The following is an 18,058-nucleotide window of genomic DNA, read 5'->3' as shown; positions in this document are numbered from 1 at the left end:
GCATCCCACTGCCCTAAAGGCAGGCTGGGAACTCTGCTAGTGGGGTCCTCTGGTATTTGGGGCAACATCTGTATTGTCCTGCTTTTTTAAAGCTCCAGGGATGTTAGGATGATACAGCTGAATGTGAGTTTTTGTTACAAAAGAAAATAGTAATTTAAAAGCAAGTCCTCAGTATGATAACGAGAAGTTTGAAATTGAAAACCTTAAATTACCTCAAGCCATGAAGAAGCAAAGGCAATACTTCTGGTTTACTTAGAACTAGAATTTTTTAATCCAACTTTTAATCCAACCCAGCAAAGGTCTCAGTTTCACCAAGTTGTTTGGCTTTCCCTGCACATGTTCTGCCACTGGAACAGAGCGTCCAACTTCTTTTCTCTTACCAGTGCTGCTGGAGCAAGAGGGTTTGCCACTGTGAGCTTATGGTTACACTGGCTGCACCATGTCTCATTTTTGTGGTTCTTTCTCTTCTTCTTGCCAAATACTTGGGTTCCTCCTGCCAGAAATAGGAAGACCGGGTGAGTGAAGGGTTATGGGGTGAGTGAAAAGAAAAGATGAGGTGTGTGATGCCAAAGGGAGCAGAACTGGGAAGTGTGGGGAGAAATGGAGAAGAGGAGGAAGCTGACATATTGGGAATGCATGTAAGACTCAAATGCTATGTGTCATTGAACCTCCAGCACTTCCAAGACAGAGTTTTAAACAACATTATTCTTGTCTGGTTGCTATAAACCAATAAACAGGAAATGTGTTATAGTAATAAACAAAGGACAGGAAAAAGGAAACACCACTAATCAAACAGGAACACAGCCTGGGAACACGAAAAAGGAACAAACAAGAGTTGTGTTTTATCCAATTCTCACTCAGGATTGGGAGTGGTAACGAGTATGACAAAACACGGGACAAAAAAGAGGCACTTGTGGCAGGACAGAAACAAAACCCAGCATTCTCAGAGACATTTTGGGCCTTGTTTCCTGCTAGGAAAGAGGATGGAAGCTACTGGTGCAAACTCTAGCTGCTGTTCTACCTCTTACACTGAAAGTTTTAGAAGTGTGTCTGTGTCTGTGTAAGAAACTGTAACTACCTCACCTCAGATCTGCCTCCTGTCTTTTGCACAAATTTGCATCAACAGAATGAAGCTGTTTAGCATGAAAACATGTTCAATACCCAACAGTCACCAGAGCTCAGCTGTGTTCATGCTGGACAGAATGTGAAAATAGAATTTTTTTTTCACTGTTTATGTATACATTATATTTATATATATATATATGTACACAGACATGCATTTCTTTGTGCAGGAATATCCTATTTCCAGCATTTCTAGGTTTTACTTCAGGGCCAGGGAGTATCCTTTAATGTAGTCTCTGTTCTTTTTTCATATGTTTGTTCTGTGCTTTAGCCACAAAAATCTCTTTAGAAAACAGACTGTTTCTGTGAAGAAACTTTAGTCAAAAATAAGTCCAAGTGTTCCTCTGGATGTTTTTCCATGAGGTTCATCCTGAAAACAAGACTACTTTTTTAGAAATATTCTGTTACAAATTTGATTGGTATATGGTTCACTTACTAATTCCATGACTTTATGTTCCACCTAAAACACAGAGGTGAATAATGAAGAATCTTTTGGATATACTATCTACAAATAGGATATTCATAAATAAAATGCTCAAAGGAGAAAATGAGCTTTCAGTGGATAAAAGCTATCAGCATTTGAAACATGTGACTGTTCTTTATTAATGATCTAGATAACATGGCAGACTGCACCATCAGCAAGCCTGCACAACACCAGCAGGAGTGGTTGGCACATCAGATGGTTTTGGTGTCATTCTGGTAGACTTTGACATGCTGAAGAAATGAGACAAGAAGAAATTTAGGAAATTCAAAGAAAGAAAACGGGGATCCTAAGGTCACAAGAGGCACTGTGGTGGTGCCCATTGAAAAGAGTAGAGGCAATGGGCAGGCACTAAAATATTAGAAATTCCATTTAAACATAAGAAAAAAATATTGCTGTAGGGGTGATCATACATTGGCACAGGTTTTTCAGAGTGGTTGTGGAGTCTCCATCCATGGTGGCATTAAAAAGCTGACTGAGCAACCTACTTTAGCTCACCCTGCTTTGAGCAAAGTGGGGAGAGGTTTGCCTTCATGGTCATGAGAGGTCCCTCCCAGTGTTAAGTACTATGTGATTATGTAAAAGTAAATAAAAATCCACCACAACCATAACGGCAGACTGAAGATATATGATTTGTTGATTCACAGTGAAAGACAGGAAGGAGAACATTTTGCAGAGCATCTCTGGCTGCCCCACTTCCAAAGATACTCAAAAAGCAAGGAGATGCTGCTCTCCAGTGCTCTGGAGGTACAGGTGACTGGACAGCTGACATTAGAAGTGGCTAAGCAGTTGAAGGAGCACCCTGAGACTTCTTCCACCAGACATTACAGGTGGCTGAACTAGGAGGCAGTGGGTGAAGCAAATCATGGGCTCTGGAATGAGAGAAAAGAAGTGCAGGTGGAGTCTCAGCAGGCTGTTTGGAGAGGATTTACACCCTGGCACAATAGTTGTGGAGATATGGCTGTGTACCATATGTGGAGATACTGTGTGCCTCAGTCGTCTTACCTTTCCTGAATGGATACAGGGTTGTGTCCAGCCCAAATGGATGCTAAGCTGCTTGGGAACAGGCATGGGTCTGGCATGAGTGATTTCTCATTCAGCTCTGGTCATCACCTGCTTCTCTCACTTTTCCTCCCACTTGGCTTTGGTTGATCATCCAATTCCTACCGATCATGTCATAATTACTTAGATACTCCTCAAGCAGCTCCTTGGAAAGTACTACCCAGGCATAAGGATGGCAGACAGATAGGCTGAAGCATATCCATTCCCCTTATGTATCTTTTGGGTCCTTGTGCCAGAAAATAGCACCTTGGAGGTCTGGAAGAAAGAGACTAACCAGGGTTGACACAACATTCATGACCTTCTCATGTGGTAGCTTAAAGAAAGGAGTAAGATAGCACCCCATCAGAGACCTGCAGCTTTAGCAGCAGGCTGTGCCTACAGCTATATTACTCCATCAGAAAGACACGTGTGCTTGCTTTGCTTGTGGTCAGGATGAAGGAATTGCTTCACTGCTGTGACAGAAGCCTGACTCTGACGGGCTGTGAGCACATTTTATAGATCTGCATCTTCCTTGCAAGCTCCCCAGCTTCAGACAGCCTTTAACTTCTGATGCCTTTAACTGGCATCAGAAGGTAACTTCAGGTGTTCACTGCCATCAGCTCATTTCATCTGTCAAATGCAGCCCCTATTCATTAGTTTCTCTCACCACTGCAGTCTCTGTCATCTGATTTTGCCTTCCCAATACAAGTAAAAGCTTTGGCAGAGCAGCATGTGGGGAGAAATAAGAGGCTCAGGATTGACAGCCCTGCCCATATGTCAAATAATTCCATTAGGCCAAGGGCTCATCAGACTGGGAAAATTAAATGTAATTAAGCTGATTTCACTTAATTTGTGTTTTAAAGGGACTCATCCCTGCTAAAATGTCAGCAACAGGAGAAACCACAACTTTTGCCTACATGAAACCATGCTTAGGTCATGAACAGAAATACCAGATGTGGTGAGTAGGACATCTCTGACTCCGAGCACCCAAAATACTGCACAAGGGTCATCTTTAGAGTACTTAGGGATATCAGCACATATCATAAAATATGTCTGTGATTTAAAATGCTGGTAAATTATGATGTTCAGACATATGAGCCAGATCTTCAGCTTTAATAAGGTGCCACATTTTTCTTCAGGTCATAGTTTGAACACATGCTTGATTCAGATAAAACTTCTGACACTTCAATTTTTTTGTCACAAGTATGAAGGATTTGGTAATAATGGTTGAGCACTCACACTGGCCAAGTGTGCAGCAAGTAAATCCTTTATGCAGTCCATTTCTTCTCAGTGTTATTAATAAAACTATTTAAAGCTTAATTGGTCTTTTAGGTTCTTGGCTAAGCTTTCATTTTGCTGTCTGAATGAAAATAAAATTAAAAAACTCTAATGAAAAATTCCTAACAGATGTTTTGTGCCACTAAGCCGATACAGGTGCAATACACCATCTCACTAAAGCAAATCACTCTGGCTCTGAAAACCTGAGACATTTATTCTTGAGTCCAAATTTTAACAAAAAATCACATGTTAGAAGGAGAAACCTGGGAGTAAGGCAAACCAAAGTCTGTGTGAGTTAGTTTTGGCAAAATCAGTAAAGAAAACAGAACAAAATAAAATATGATCAAGGGAAGGGGAAACCAAGAAACCTGAAGGCACTTACAGCGTAATCTTTTCAAAGTAGATTTTCACCAAAACTAGTGCATAAACTCAAAACTTCATTAAAACATAAAGCCTGCAAAGGTTTAGTGGACGAGGCTCTTGTTTATTATGTGTGACTGTGATGTCAGTCCAGGTGAAGGCTGTAATGAAAACAGTTCCAGGATTTTAGTCCAGTTTCTTTGAAGGTTAACCCAACATCAGAAACACATCAAGTCATGTAACACCCATGGGCAAGGCTGGGGTTCCTTCCATCCAGAAAGCCTTGAGACTGCATGGGCAGTACATATACTAACCTACAAGTAGTTTGAGGGATAGTGGCTCAGTAAACACAGGATAAACTATTATCAGTAGTTTGGAAAAGACAAATGGCCAATCCTTCCAGAGACATGTGTCTGTCTTCAGTGTGAAAAATATTCTCCAGGTATGAATGCCCTCAGTATTTGCACAAGCAAGTACCTGAGAGCACCTAATTTGTAGTTTAGTCCTGAGTGCTGTGCACACTCATGTCACTCATGATGCAGAACATTAAAAAAGTAAAGCAAACTGCATCTTTTTAGGTAATATGCTGGAAACTCAGAATGGAGAAGAGGAAAGAGGGAACTCAGCTGAAACAGGAAACTCACACACATATCAAAAACTTGACAAGATTTTTATGAGATGCTTAAGAGAAACTCCTCTCAGGAGGCCCCATAATGGGCCTGAACCAACCTCCAAAATCCAAATATCTCACAAACTTCTTTATATGAGCCTGTTCCTAAAGAAGATAAAGGAAGGGGAAAGAAATTCCTGATTTTGATTTGGAAAAGAAGGAATATTTTATTTCAAGATAGAAAATTTGTGATATGTTACTGTCTGTTGCTGCCTGGGAAGAAATTCCCTTGCAGGGAAATTTTCTATTAACACTTTTATAACTTCACTTGGGTTAAAGGAATTGCAATGGGCCTTTTTTAAGGCTTGGCCACTGTACACTGAGGGAACTGTCACACACATGTACACACCAAAGTCTGCATTACCTCATTATGGTGTATGCACCACAGCCTAGTAAAGTACCTACATTAAATGCAATCCTTTGCTAAGGATGTCTTTATTCCAATGTTTCAGGAAGGAAGCCTGTCTCTTGCAAAGTATGCATTTCAGATTTCTAACTCAGGCTGTCATGGGTGCTCTCCCTGACCACATTTGCTCTCATGTCCTGCACTAACAGCAGAGGGGATCCACTACTCCCATTTAGTACTTGGATACCTTGTCAGACATTGTATGGAGTCTCTGGGTCTTCTGTGTTGCTGCTGGACACAAAATGAGTCACACAGACACAGCTCCAGGTGTGGTGAAAGGAAGAGAGATCTTTATTTCTTCTCTCAGAATTTATAGGTTTCTGACCACAGCCAGGGGTTGGATATCAGGATAACACCTTCTCAACCGCACTGGCTGTGAGAGATGTCCATCACAATAAGTGTATCAGAAAGAACACATACATATCTATGTCTACAGTTACTGTCCTGGGAAAGTCTTTAGAAAACTCTGTCAGCAAGCTCAAAAAGCTGAGTTTTCAGGGCGACACTTCTGGAAGCTGAAATGCTGATTGTGAAGCTGGTGGAATGTGCTGGGAGACAGAGCAAGGCTCTGGGGCAGGTGAGACCTAACTCTGTTGGCTGCATACATTTACCTCGCAATATTCATCAGCATGTGCCTTTTCCTCAGCAGCAGTCCTAAAACCAAATCAGACCCTTTTCATGAGAAGAGGGTAGTGTCATTATTTTTTCTGCATAAAGTGAATGTCCCTCTTGGGAAAGGTGGGGAGCATTTTCTCGTATTTTCTACAGGTTTCACTTGTTAGATGAACCATGAGGAAACACCTTTGCCAGGAACACAGTGTGTCAGACCCTGTGATAGCCTGAACAGAAAATGCCTAGAGAAGCAGACCTGCAGGCAGTGTAGATCTGCTAATAGCTTGTTTAAGAAGGGCTTAAACAGGTAACAGCATGGACGTATCCGCACTTCAGTAGTAATGACATGCTGAGAGGCAGTAATTTAGGCAGGCAGACAGTTCCATTGCCTCCTCAGGCAGGTGTGTTGGAAAAGCCGCTTGGAGATTTGAAGGCTGAATTCAGGTAGCTGAAGTGGCAGGTGGGTGCCTGATCCTCCCATGGTTGGCTAAATACAGAGTAGGAAACTGAAATTTTTCTGCATGACTGAAAGAGAAATTGTACTGTTAGTAAAAAAATCCACACTGCTACAAGTCTTTGTGATTTCTGCAAGGAAGACCTTGCCACAAGCCCAGGCAGCTGTATCCCAGCACCACCTTTAGAGACAGATTTATGGAGCTCTGCCACTGCCCTCCATTGAGCGTGAGCTCCCCCAGTGCTTGTGCAGTAACATGGAGCACATTCACACTCCAGCTAGCCCTCAAACATCCAGCTCTAGATGTATTTTTGACCCATATTTCTCATAACTGTGGCAGTCTTTGGCTCTGATTTGTAAAAGCCACCAGCAGAAGAAACCATGCATTATATTTTCCCTGTTCTGAATTTGTTGGATGATTTTCCACCTGTCAACACCAGACCCCCCCTGCAAAGTAGCAAGTTAGAAAGGCTTCTGCTAAAAGTTGCCACTGAAGTAAGCTACCACTGAAGTAAGCTACCACTAAATTCTGCTAACTGAGCATTTTTGCACGGATTATGAGGGACCCAGATTTGCCTGGTGGCTGGAACTGACTCAGATAGTCCGGGTTTCCAGGCAAGTGCTGCCTGCCTGGGCTGTGGTTCAGATCTGAGTAGTAAGTCAGCCCTAGGCTGAAGTAGGAGAGTACATGATGGTGCGGTGCTTTGATTTGGGTACACACAGATTCAGCAAGTCCAGGAGTACAGAGTACAGGCCCTACTAACAAATGCAAAATAACACAAATCATGAGGTCTTCCATAATTCAATGTCTTCCTAAATGTAATGACCATTGGTAAGTTGTACAGACATCCCTTGGATTTTATTCAGAATTAGAAATTTTCATAGAATTAGATAAAGACTTTGGTTGATTAGAACATTCAAAGACCGAGCAAAAGGACTTATATTTGAAAGCCAAATGTCATAGGCCATATGCTCACTAATTCCTCAAATCATCTTCTCTGGAGATGAGTAGCAAACATATCTGCAGTTCTAAACATTTCAGCAGTTTTAAACCAAAGGAGAAATCAATGCTATTTTCAAATAACTTCTTATTTTATCATTTCAAGAAGTGATGGCAGAATGGCACCTGTGTCATGGTCAGCACAGCATGTAAGGGGAAAGAAGAAATTGCTGGGCACAGCATAGTTCTCCCTCAGAAGTTCTCTGATCCTTGAGAGGGTCTCCAGAGCTCTCCTTCCCCTAAAAGCATTAATTAGTTTGTTGTTATTGTAAAGTATATTTTTTAGCATCTAATAGCAGTTATGCATTTGCTATTACACCTTTGTTGGAAATTTAATCTCTGCTGTTCTTAGACTGAACTATTGCTTTATTAGGCAATTCCAAGTAAATTGCCTTAGAAAAAGAAAATGTCTTCTTTGCAAGATTATTTTTTAAGAGAAAACAAATGCAGTTTTAAGAATGTTCTCTGTATTTCTAACCTCATTCTTATGCTTCCTTCATTCAAACTAATTGCTCATTCCTGACTAGTTCTATTTCCCAGTGTCCCATCTGAACATCATTACAGTCTGGATGCATTCAATCACCTTTTTAACAGCTCAGAAAGAGGGGCTAGTAACATACAACTTTCTCTGGCTTACTTTTATTCAAAGAAAAATAATATGTTACTATAGGGACCAGTAATTTTTTTTTGTATTCTTGCTATTGATGTTATCATCTGATATCCATCAATGAAGCCTTTTATTCTGTATATATCCATGTATAATTCAATTGTCTGGAGAATCAATGTGAACTTTTAAAAATAATTAAAACACTGTACAAGCTCCTTTATAGGTGAGAGCAAATGAAAGCATTGTGCAATTAAAGTATCAGAGCGGGTTTGGTTTGGTTCCCAGATGTGCATATTCCACTTCTCCTATAACTCTCTGAAGACCTCCGTTTGGCTCAGTATAGCAAGTCTATTAAAAAACTCCCCTGTGACATCCGTGTTAGCGCAGAACTGCTTGGCTGCTAGAATGATTCCAGAGTTTCAATGTTTTCTGTTGGATACTGGAACATCATCTTGTCCCAGATCCTATCTCTCTGGTTTAAACTGCTCTGTTTTCCCATACTTACAGCAGTTTAAGCTCCTCTGGCAACTTATTAGGTCAGTGGAGAAATTTTTCACTCTTTCATCTGACGTCTATCAAGAAAATGTTGGTTATGTAGCATGAGGGGAGGGCTTTATTTGCCGAAGTCTGCCTTTCAGGGGAAGTTTATTGGCATATTTGAAGAACTGAGGATGTTTTTGTAGTACAGAAGCCAAGTTGACCACAATAAGACCCTGTGGGGTGGAACACCAGAGTATTTTCTGTGTTTAGTTAAACTCTCATATCTGTGAGTTATTTAAAATGCTGATTAGATTTTATTGAAGACTTGTGATTCCATTTTCTCCAGAGACCTATAAACATGAGGGTCATCTTAGTCTACGAACAACTCATATTCCAATGCCAAGATCTAAAACAAATGAACAAAAAACTCCAAAATCTAACTAAGACAATAGTTGAGATCCTAAAGACTTATAAATTAATAAGCTTTCCAGAATGAAGAGAGGGGGAAGTCTAGGAGAGTAAATGACTTCCCAAAACAATGTGTTAAGCAAGCCAAGGTCAGAAACAAGGCTTGCTGAAGGCACTGAAAAGACTTTTTTCAGTCAGACATGAATCTAAGGACTCAGCTACATCTAATAGCACCATGAAATATAGAGAACTGTCACTCAAATGTTATGACATATGGTTATGTCCTTTGGACACAGGGAATTTGGAAGGACTATCTACTTTATGGAAAAGAACAACAAATAACTCCTATTTTATAAATGTGAGACTATCTTGATATAAATCTGTGGTGTAGCAGAAGTCACCAGTGGCAATCATTGCTTGAGCAGTAACAGGAACCCTTGCTTTAGTTTGTCTCATCAACACAAACAGAAAGAGATCACAAATACATGGGGCAAAACTACTTGCAAATTCCCATCTCTCCTTCCTGAGCAGATGATGGTATGGTGTGTGGAGTAGGTACAGCAGCAGGTTGTGCACACATCCTCTTTGCTGAGACTGCTACCCTGTTGAAATATGCTGTTCACTATGTAGCGACCATACAGCTAAGAATTATTCATGCTAAATATAACTCCTGCTGGAAACAAGCTTCCATGTTTGTGACAGTCACTGAAATAATTACAAATGTGCAACAATTCCATACGCTTTGAATCTGAAATACTCCACAATTTACAGAACTAATGGTTCCATCATTTCCAGGAAATCTGCCCTGCTTTTTCCCATTGGCTGACATGAATGACTTTCATCTAACCCACACTGTTTTCTCGTGACAAACACAGAAATCTCTCTGCTCTCTATAGCGAAGAGCATGATTTACACGTCTACATGTGTAAATTATGGAAACACAAATTAAGTAAGCTCTGTAATACTTTGCTAGTTGTATGTTGGTTCTTTTCCTTTGCTAAGCTTCTCTGTTTCTGTAGGGCCAGAATTTCACACCAGTTGTGTATCTGCTTTAAACAGCCTTGTATATAGACATTCTCTAGGGAGGAGAGGAGAGGATGCAGTTGATAGGACTTTCACCAAATCATCCACAATGAAGAAAGAATTGTGTGTGGTTATGACAGAATAGGATAAATTTAATGTAGTATTAGTCTAAAAACCTTTCTCTAATTATGAATGTTTTAAAGGTCAACATATTCAAAATTTTAATTTTGCAATATCTTACTCAAAACAAAATTTGAAACCTAAATATTTAAAGATGCCCTTCTGATTTTCATATATTTAAATCTTCATTTATGAGCACCCATCTGCTACTCCTGATAAATAATGATATTAAGAAAGACAATTATTTCTCAGGGCTTTTTTTTTTTTTTTTGGAAAACGGAACTTTCATAGTATTCTAGATTATTTTTGCTACATATGCTATGTAAAGGACTGTGAGAAATACAACTTCAAGCACCAGGGTTTTTTCAGTTCTAGAGCTGAGGGATCAAGCAGCCAGCCAAGAAACATCACAGAGGAATGTGTTGAGGGAATAGCAGTTCAGGTAGATGGCTTGGCATGTTTCCTTCTCTTGCACTGCTAAATTCCAGAGGCCTGTGCTTTCCAGGACTCAGTGCAGCCTTCTGCATAAGTTACAGCCCGATGGGGCTCCCAGATTCACTAGACTCACACACCAGAAACCTGTGAGCAATGCTGCAAAAAATATAACTCTTTGAAAACCAGATGTGGCCTGCAGCAGTAGAGAGGCTGGTATTGATATTCTCACAGTGTGTCCAGAATATCCCACCTCATCAGGCTCTTGCCATCAGCATTTTAAGAAACAGTTCCAGAGTCCCCTATAAATTATTATTTTTCTGGAACAATATGCCTTTCATGGAGCTGGATAGGTTTTTTTCACAAAATACAAGACCCTGAGAAGTTTTAATTTTCTTTTAAAATACTTTAGGAGTTCTGCAGTAATTTGTTCAGGTCAATTTTTGGCTTTATCCTTATCTAATTTTGTGAAATGCTTTCATAAAGGAAATAATTAATTAATGGTGGTAGCCTTTAGCACAGGCCTAAATGAGGAAGGGAAGTCTGGGTTCCCTGTTGCTGGTGATGGCAGTACATAGTAAATCCTTGCCTAATCCTCCCACCCAGTACTTGGCATGGACATGGTCAGAGAGCAAAAGGTCAGAGCCTGGGGAAGCGCTATATTGAAAGTGATTACAATTTATTAGGTCTATACACAAACAAATTCTCTGCACTAATTAAGGAGACTGGTGGAGGAGGGGGTAAATTGCAGCTGAAAAGGAAGACGGGGAGGTGAACTTATAAAAAGTCTCTCTGGCCAGCAGCTTGCAGGCACTGCTGTCAACAGCCTGTTTTCTGTCCCATGCTGAACTACTGAGTTAAAATCAATTCTGTCCACTGCATGTCATGGTCTCAACAGGACCCTTGTTTCAGCTGTCATCTCTAGAGACTTTATTCAACAGGAATGATCTTGAGCAATATAAAGACAGAGGAAAAATGGGGACATTCCATAGAATTCTCAGAAAGTTAATCCAGAAGAAAATACAGGCTGTGTGTCTTTAAATTACTTTAGATTAAAGTACAGTAAAGTACTGCTAGTACAGGGAAGGCTTAAGGCTTTTCAAAAGAACAAGCAACAAAAAAATCCTTTCTCAAACTATTTCCTTTGGCATCTAAATATTCCTTTGTCTTATATTTGGAGTGACAGAACCAGGTTTTCCTACTTTCACTGAACCTCAAATTTCTCTGTGACAGTAAATTGTCTTGTGTAATCTTTTCACAGTGGCTAACTTGGTCTTTGGCTTTGATGGTTCACTCCTGGTTCTATAATCTCCATCCAGAAGGCACACTCAGTATAGCAGTCTTAAATTTTATCTGCTGTTCTTGTTACTAGGAGCATGATTGCATAGATGAATGTTTATAACACAGCTTGAGGAATTTCATCCTCCCCTGGTAAACTGTGTGGGAGATTGCCTTAATGGACAAAGAAAAATGTCTGCTGGACTTTAGCCAGAAGCTTGGACTTGCTTATTAAGAAGAAAATACAAATATAACCTTTTTTGCTGTGTACAGAAGACATATTTAAAAAATATTCACCTCTCTTCTCACAAAATAAAAGGGAGACAGTGAAAGATTAATGTGGTTTTCATTATTTTATGTCAAATCACTTAGTTGTGACAAGTTTAATTCAGCTTCTTAATAAGATGTCTTACAAGGCCATACTGCTCTATTTTCTCCTACAAATACCTCTAACTGGGAGAATAAATTACAGGTGGCTGTGAAAAACTGAAGACAACTTAAAGTTATGAGAAGAAAAAGTGGTCATACGCTTCATTCACAGGTGTGAGGAATCTAACTTGAAACAGCAAATCAAAAGTTGAAGCCCTGTTTTGGCTTTCCTGAATAGTTTACTTGAGCAAGATGTGGAATATAAATTCAGCAAAGCCATGATGTTAGTTTGATGTATGCCTGTTCAGTTTGTTTAATCAGGGCCTGAATAAAGACTTTGGGGTTTGAGTTGCTCTGAAGGCTGTGTGAGACTGGGTGTTCCTGTGCTTAAGCTCCCTGTAGAGCAGCTTCTAATGTGTGCTGAGGAGAAGCAGAATCACCCTGTGTTGTCTGGCTAATCTGTTGTGCTGCATTTATGGTAAAGGAAGTATACATGCTATATTCCACTGCTTGCTGAAATAACCTGTAGATGTCCAGCAGTTTTAAAGAAGAGTTTCAAACAGGATTCAAGCATTGCTGAGCTAGCAGCCAGAATGAACAAATGCCTTTCTCAGCCTGAGAACAGTAATTTGGAACTATGAATTACTCTCTGTGTTTCTTCCCCTCACTCCCTGGTGGAGGTTAAATGCCTGTTAATTGTATCCCCATGGAAAACGTTACATGCCAGGAGTGGAAAAGCACAGCACCAGTAGTCCTATATAGCTGATGGAATGACTGAAAGTCTATGGGTCCCTTCTGCCAGTGCATTTCAGAAAAGGGAGAGAGGATGCCTCTTTTTCCTTATAGCACCTTATCCCTGCTGCTTCTTCTGGGTTGGAAAAAACTGGATGCTCTTTTGGCTGTTGGCATTGCCTAAGATGCTCTGGGAGACTGACTGCTCTTTGCTTCATTGGAGCAAAGAGCCCTGGAGAACAGGAATTTATCTCCCACATTTCTAGAAAAGGACTACCCATCCAAAGTGGAAATGTGACCCTGAACATACTCCCACCTCTCAGGTTCACAGGTTCCCTCACTTTCCCTATCGAGCTGTCAAGAAGCCCAGAAAGCAAGTGAATTGCCAATAGAGAAAGCCAAGTAAGCCTGCAGGGGAAGCAGGCAGCTTGGGATCCTGCCTGGCTTCTCTCACAGCCAATGTGCTACTCAGAAACCTGTCAATTACAGTTTGGATTATTTTTTTTCCCAGTGGAGAAATTTGCTGTCAGAAAATTCCTGCCAGCTCTGCTCTGTGCTGCTACTGCTGCTCCAAATGGGAAAGCCAAAATGACCCAGAGAGCCTCACACAGGGAAGGTGCAGGGCCTTGGAAGCCCTGGCATGACAGCAGGTCTGCAGTCCTGGCTGACACAACCCAACCACAAATGCACTTCCAAAATATCAGAATCTTCCAGAATTACGTATGCGTATTCACTCTAGTGTGACCGCCAAAACAGCGTGTGTGCCTTGCCAGGGACTTCAAAGGCTTTTGTACAACACTGTAGTCCTCTGATAAAAAGTTCTGCTTTTTATTAGAGTCCTAGTCCTGGTCAATATTCCTTGAATTTAAGAGGAAAGTGTGTCTGTCTGAAATATCCAAGCTGGACAATGGTGTCTATTTGAAGTATATAGAACTACCAAAATTACTGGGTATATAAAAACTATTAACACTGAAGCTGGGCTCTTCAAATGAATCAGGACAGAGCTCCCAATGAGTAATATTGTAAAAGTGTTACTATGACTGGCTGCCTCAGCTTATACAACAAATCAATTATCATATTATTTTCTTAAATAATAACTCTCCATGTACTATCCTTTTCCATATATGAGAAAGTGAAACATGATCAAAACTATGATGAAACATGATGAAAATATCTGCTTAGTGAACTAGTTTTTTACCTTCTCATGGTATTTAGAAGTAGATATTACAAAGTAACTGAAGTAGGAGCTAAGTAGTAACTAGACTGGTTAACTAAAATGCCTATAATGATTCTGTTTTCTAGCTCAGTTTGAACTAATTTTTATTTTTCATTACTGTTGAACAGTGATTGTGGTCTTAGAACCATCATTAGGTAAAGGTGGCCATTGCCTCAGAGCAATTAAAATATTAAAAAAAAAAAAAAAAGAAAGAAAGATGCAGCTAAGAAAAAATGCATTGAGAAACCCATGTTTGTTTATAAATACAGGCCAAGCTTATTTGCTGCACCAGACTGCTGTTCAGTACAACTCTTGAGGAGAAGGCAGCCAAAATAAGCAGGGAAGTCACCACAGCTTCGTGATGTTCTGCTCATCCTCCTGTTTCAGTTCAAAATAGATTGCAGGACATTTTGCCAAAGGTTGTAAATAAAGGCACCCTTTTTACTACCAAAGAGATAATGAGGATCACATGGGCTGGCCTCCCATATAACGCAGTCCATCCAATACGTGCCTAAAATAATTTCCATGACAAGGATGTCTTGCAAGTGGCAGAGGTCAGTATACCCTAGGCACATAAAGAGCTGAAGTCTACAGCCTGAAGAAGTTGAACAACTACTGACACTGAACTTAAAGAGTTGTTCCCTTTGCAAGGGGACTTTCTCCCCAGAGAAGTTACAGAGAACCTACAGCCATGTACCCTGGTGACACATGTCACGGGAGGTAGGAATCCAGGTCATGACCACTTTTGTTGCTGTTTTGGTTCTAGAAGACAGGTGTCTGCTAGGGAGAGCAGGAGCCTCCCTTGGGATGAAAGAATGTAGACCCCCTCCCTCCGAATTATTATAAATTTGAAATCAAGGGGCTTTCAGGCAGAGATCTGGGGATAGGAATAACAGTTCTTTACTAGTATAACCAGGCAAACAAACAAACAATAACTACAGCAATAACAAGAACACAGAACCAGGGACCCCGGGACAGCTTTCTCAGCTGAGATGGGAGGGAGGAGAGGCTTTGTTCTCACAAACCCCTCGGGCAGGCAGTCCCGGTGCTCCTGCAGGGCTCCGAGGAACAGTCGGCTGGAAACAGCAGGGACGAGCTGAGATCCTGGGCCGGTGGCTGAGGTGTATCAGCAGCTCCGCGGCGGTGCCTGGCACTGCCACACGTCCCGGCAGGGCAGGGGGTGCGAGGCCACCAACCAAGAGGGGAGAAGGAGAAGATGCAGCAGCTCCGTCTGGGTGATGGCGAAATTCCCTTCTCTCCACCGCAGCAGCTCCGCGACCCAGCACACGAACGTCCTTCCCCGAAGCCGGAGAAAAGCCAGCTAAAAACTGTCCCCACCCTCCTTTTCTGCCCCCTTCCCCCCCGCCCTGGGCCCGGCTACTCTTTGTCCGTTGTCAATCACCCCTAAGTACCGGTAGTTAGGTTGCCCCAGCACATAATGGGTAGAAATTCCCCGGGCAGGCCAGAACGACAAAACAAAAAAAAAGGACACCTAACCCTCAACAGTTGCAGAGACAAGCTCTCTTGGAATTTAATTTTTTAGAGATTTTCTCTACCTTCTTTGCTTCTGCCTTTACTTTTAATTTGTGGTTATTCTACTTCTGAGCATCTCTTCTACTGCTTCCATTTATCTTTGGGGTGGATTTTTTTTTTGTTTGTTCGGTTTTTGGGGTTTTTTTGTAGGTTTTGGTTGTTTGTGGGGTTGTTTGTTTGTTTTTTTAAGAATCAAAGGACACAACACTGAGCTGAATTTTTCTTATTAAGGGACAGCTTACACAGAGCCACACCATGATAATGCACTGTCATTCAGATCTACACTAGAAACAACAGCATATACTACAAATACATGCTGCTCTCTTAACTAGTCCTGAGATACCTGATAGTCTGCCTCTGGTATAGGTACAGGATACAAGGTGTAGTCTTTCTCGATTTGTATCTCTTGTACCCTTTCATCTACAAAAGCTGCAATTAGAGATGAACTTCCATAAGATGAGCCAAATCAGTAATTTTTCTACTTCAGCTCCTGGCCACGAGCTCCTGCATTTGTTTCTCACAAAGGGCTTTACCTTGAGCTGATTCAACGCAGCAACCTGGCAGAACAGAGACAACAAAAGCGCGGTTTTCTCATCCAAGGCAGTGAGCTGAGCTATCTAATGGACGCAGGATTCAGGGCAAGGATGTAAAAGCACTGCTTTGGATGGCAACAGGAACCCGTGGCACGCCATCTGATCTCTCCAAATCCACCCTAAAGCACCCGGACGAGTGAGGAACACGGGGGATGGGCGTGCTTTAGGACGTTTGCTGCGGGCTCGTATCCAGGGGCGCCGCCGGGCTCTGGGAGACAGCCGGGGAGCGAAGGCGGCAGCGGGGCCCGCCCTGGCGGCCGCGGCCCCCGGGCGCCACCCAGCGGTGCCGCCGGGCGGGGCAGCGTCTGAGGGCGCCCGGGAGAGGCGGAGGGCGGAGTGGCAGCGCCTCAGGGACAGGGGCTGGTGTGGCTGCTGGCCCTCCCCGAGAGCCTGTGCCGTGTGGGGAGATACTCGGGGACACGGTGGGCTCAGCGCCCCTCCTGCCCCGGAAGCGGGAGCGCCATGTATGGCGCAGTACACGGTGTGGCTCCTGTCCCCTGCTGTCCCCTCACGGCCCCTCTGAAAGCAGGCAGCGACGCTGCTTCTCACACTCCGCCGCCAGGCTGTTGTGTAACCCGGCTCCTCCGGCAGCTCGAGTCTGCCCATGGCTAGCACGGACCGATCTGCGTCTGTGCCAGGTGTGTGCTGTGGCACGGATACCCTTCTCCCTGCCTCCCCCCGCCGCGTGTGATCCCGGCAGCACCCCTGGCTGGAGGTGGCTGTTGCCGCTTTGGGGAGAGGAGACGGTGACAAATGGCGGGGCTGTGTGGCCCTGAGGTAGGTGTTGTCCCCAGGGCGGTGTGTGGCTTCGGGGAAATCCCATGGGCCACGTGTGCCTCAAAGCAGCCCTGCAAAAGCTCTGCTGTTGGGAAGAACCGTGCTGGCGGTAGGGAGTCCATGATCCAGGCGTTGCCTGTACTGGCTCGTGCCCTGACCTTCCTAACCTGGTGTTGCTCGATGTGCACAGACCCACCTTGCCCTCCAAACTCCCACTCGTAAGCCCGCAACCCGAAAATAGTTCCAAATATCATGGCCCAGAGGCGTAATTGCATCATGATGCTGGCATGATATTGTTCTCAGGGAAAATACCAAAGAATTTTAAAATGTTTTTGCTCAACATTAGTTTGCAGCCCAACACAAATGAGTCGACAGTACCCGGAGATGAAACAGATTTCCAGTTCTGCACATTTACAAATTCTGCTTGCATTCTCATTTGGGATAAGTTGAAAAATAAGCACATTTTTTAGCATTCTTTCTGTATTTTGGAATCGGGTTCTGATGCAAAATAGTGCAATGGATACCTTATCTGCATCATTTGATGCCTCACATGCTGTTGGCTCTTCAGAGTAACTCTTGATGAGTATCAGACTTGTCCAGGGTGTAGTGCTAAATTTTATGCATATTTCAAACTTCTTGCTCAGTAGGACTTGTAGTTGTGTGAGGAATACAGATCTATAGACTCCTTTAAAAGTGTTTCAAATTTTAAAAATGTTTTTTGAAAAATAGGAATGTGAAAAAGGATTGTTTCACAACTGGGAGATAAGCCATATTTAAGGGCAGGGCTGTATTTGATTCTTCCAGGTGTTTTGGTTGCTTAAGTCCTGCTTTCACAATCTAAGACTATTGAGTAAAATATAAAATAGTTTTTATGAAAACAGATGATCTTGAAAAGCTGCTTAGTAACTTTGGTAAAGTGGACTATAACAGTATGCAATAGAAGTCTGTCAAATATTCTATGTGCCTGTTGACATACAAATCTGTATTTCCATGTGCTTTTGAAAACTGGAAAACAAACAAACCAACCAAATAAAAACATGTTTCAGTTGTTCGTACAATTTCTTCC

Source organism: Pseudopodoces humilis, chromosome 3, assembly GCF_049639895.1.
Source record: "Pseudopodoces humilis isolate 2021_Gansu_Grassland_sample_001 chromosome 3, ASM4963989v1, whole genome shotgun sequence".
Classification (NCBI taxonomy): Eukaryota; Metazoa; Chordata; class Aves; order Passeriformes; family Paridae; genus Pseudopodoces; species Pseudopodoces humilis.
The sequence above is the reverse complement of the archived record's forward strand: the minus strand, read 5'-3'. Positions refer to the sequence as shown.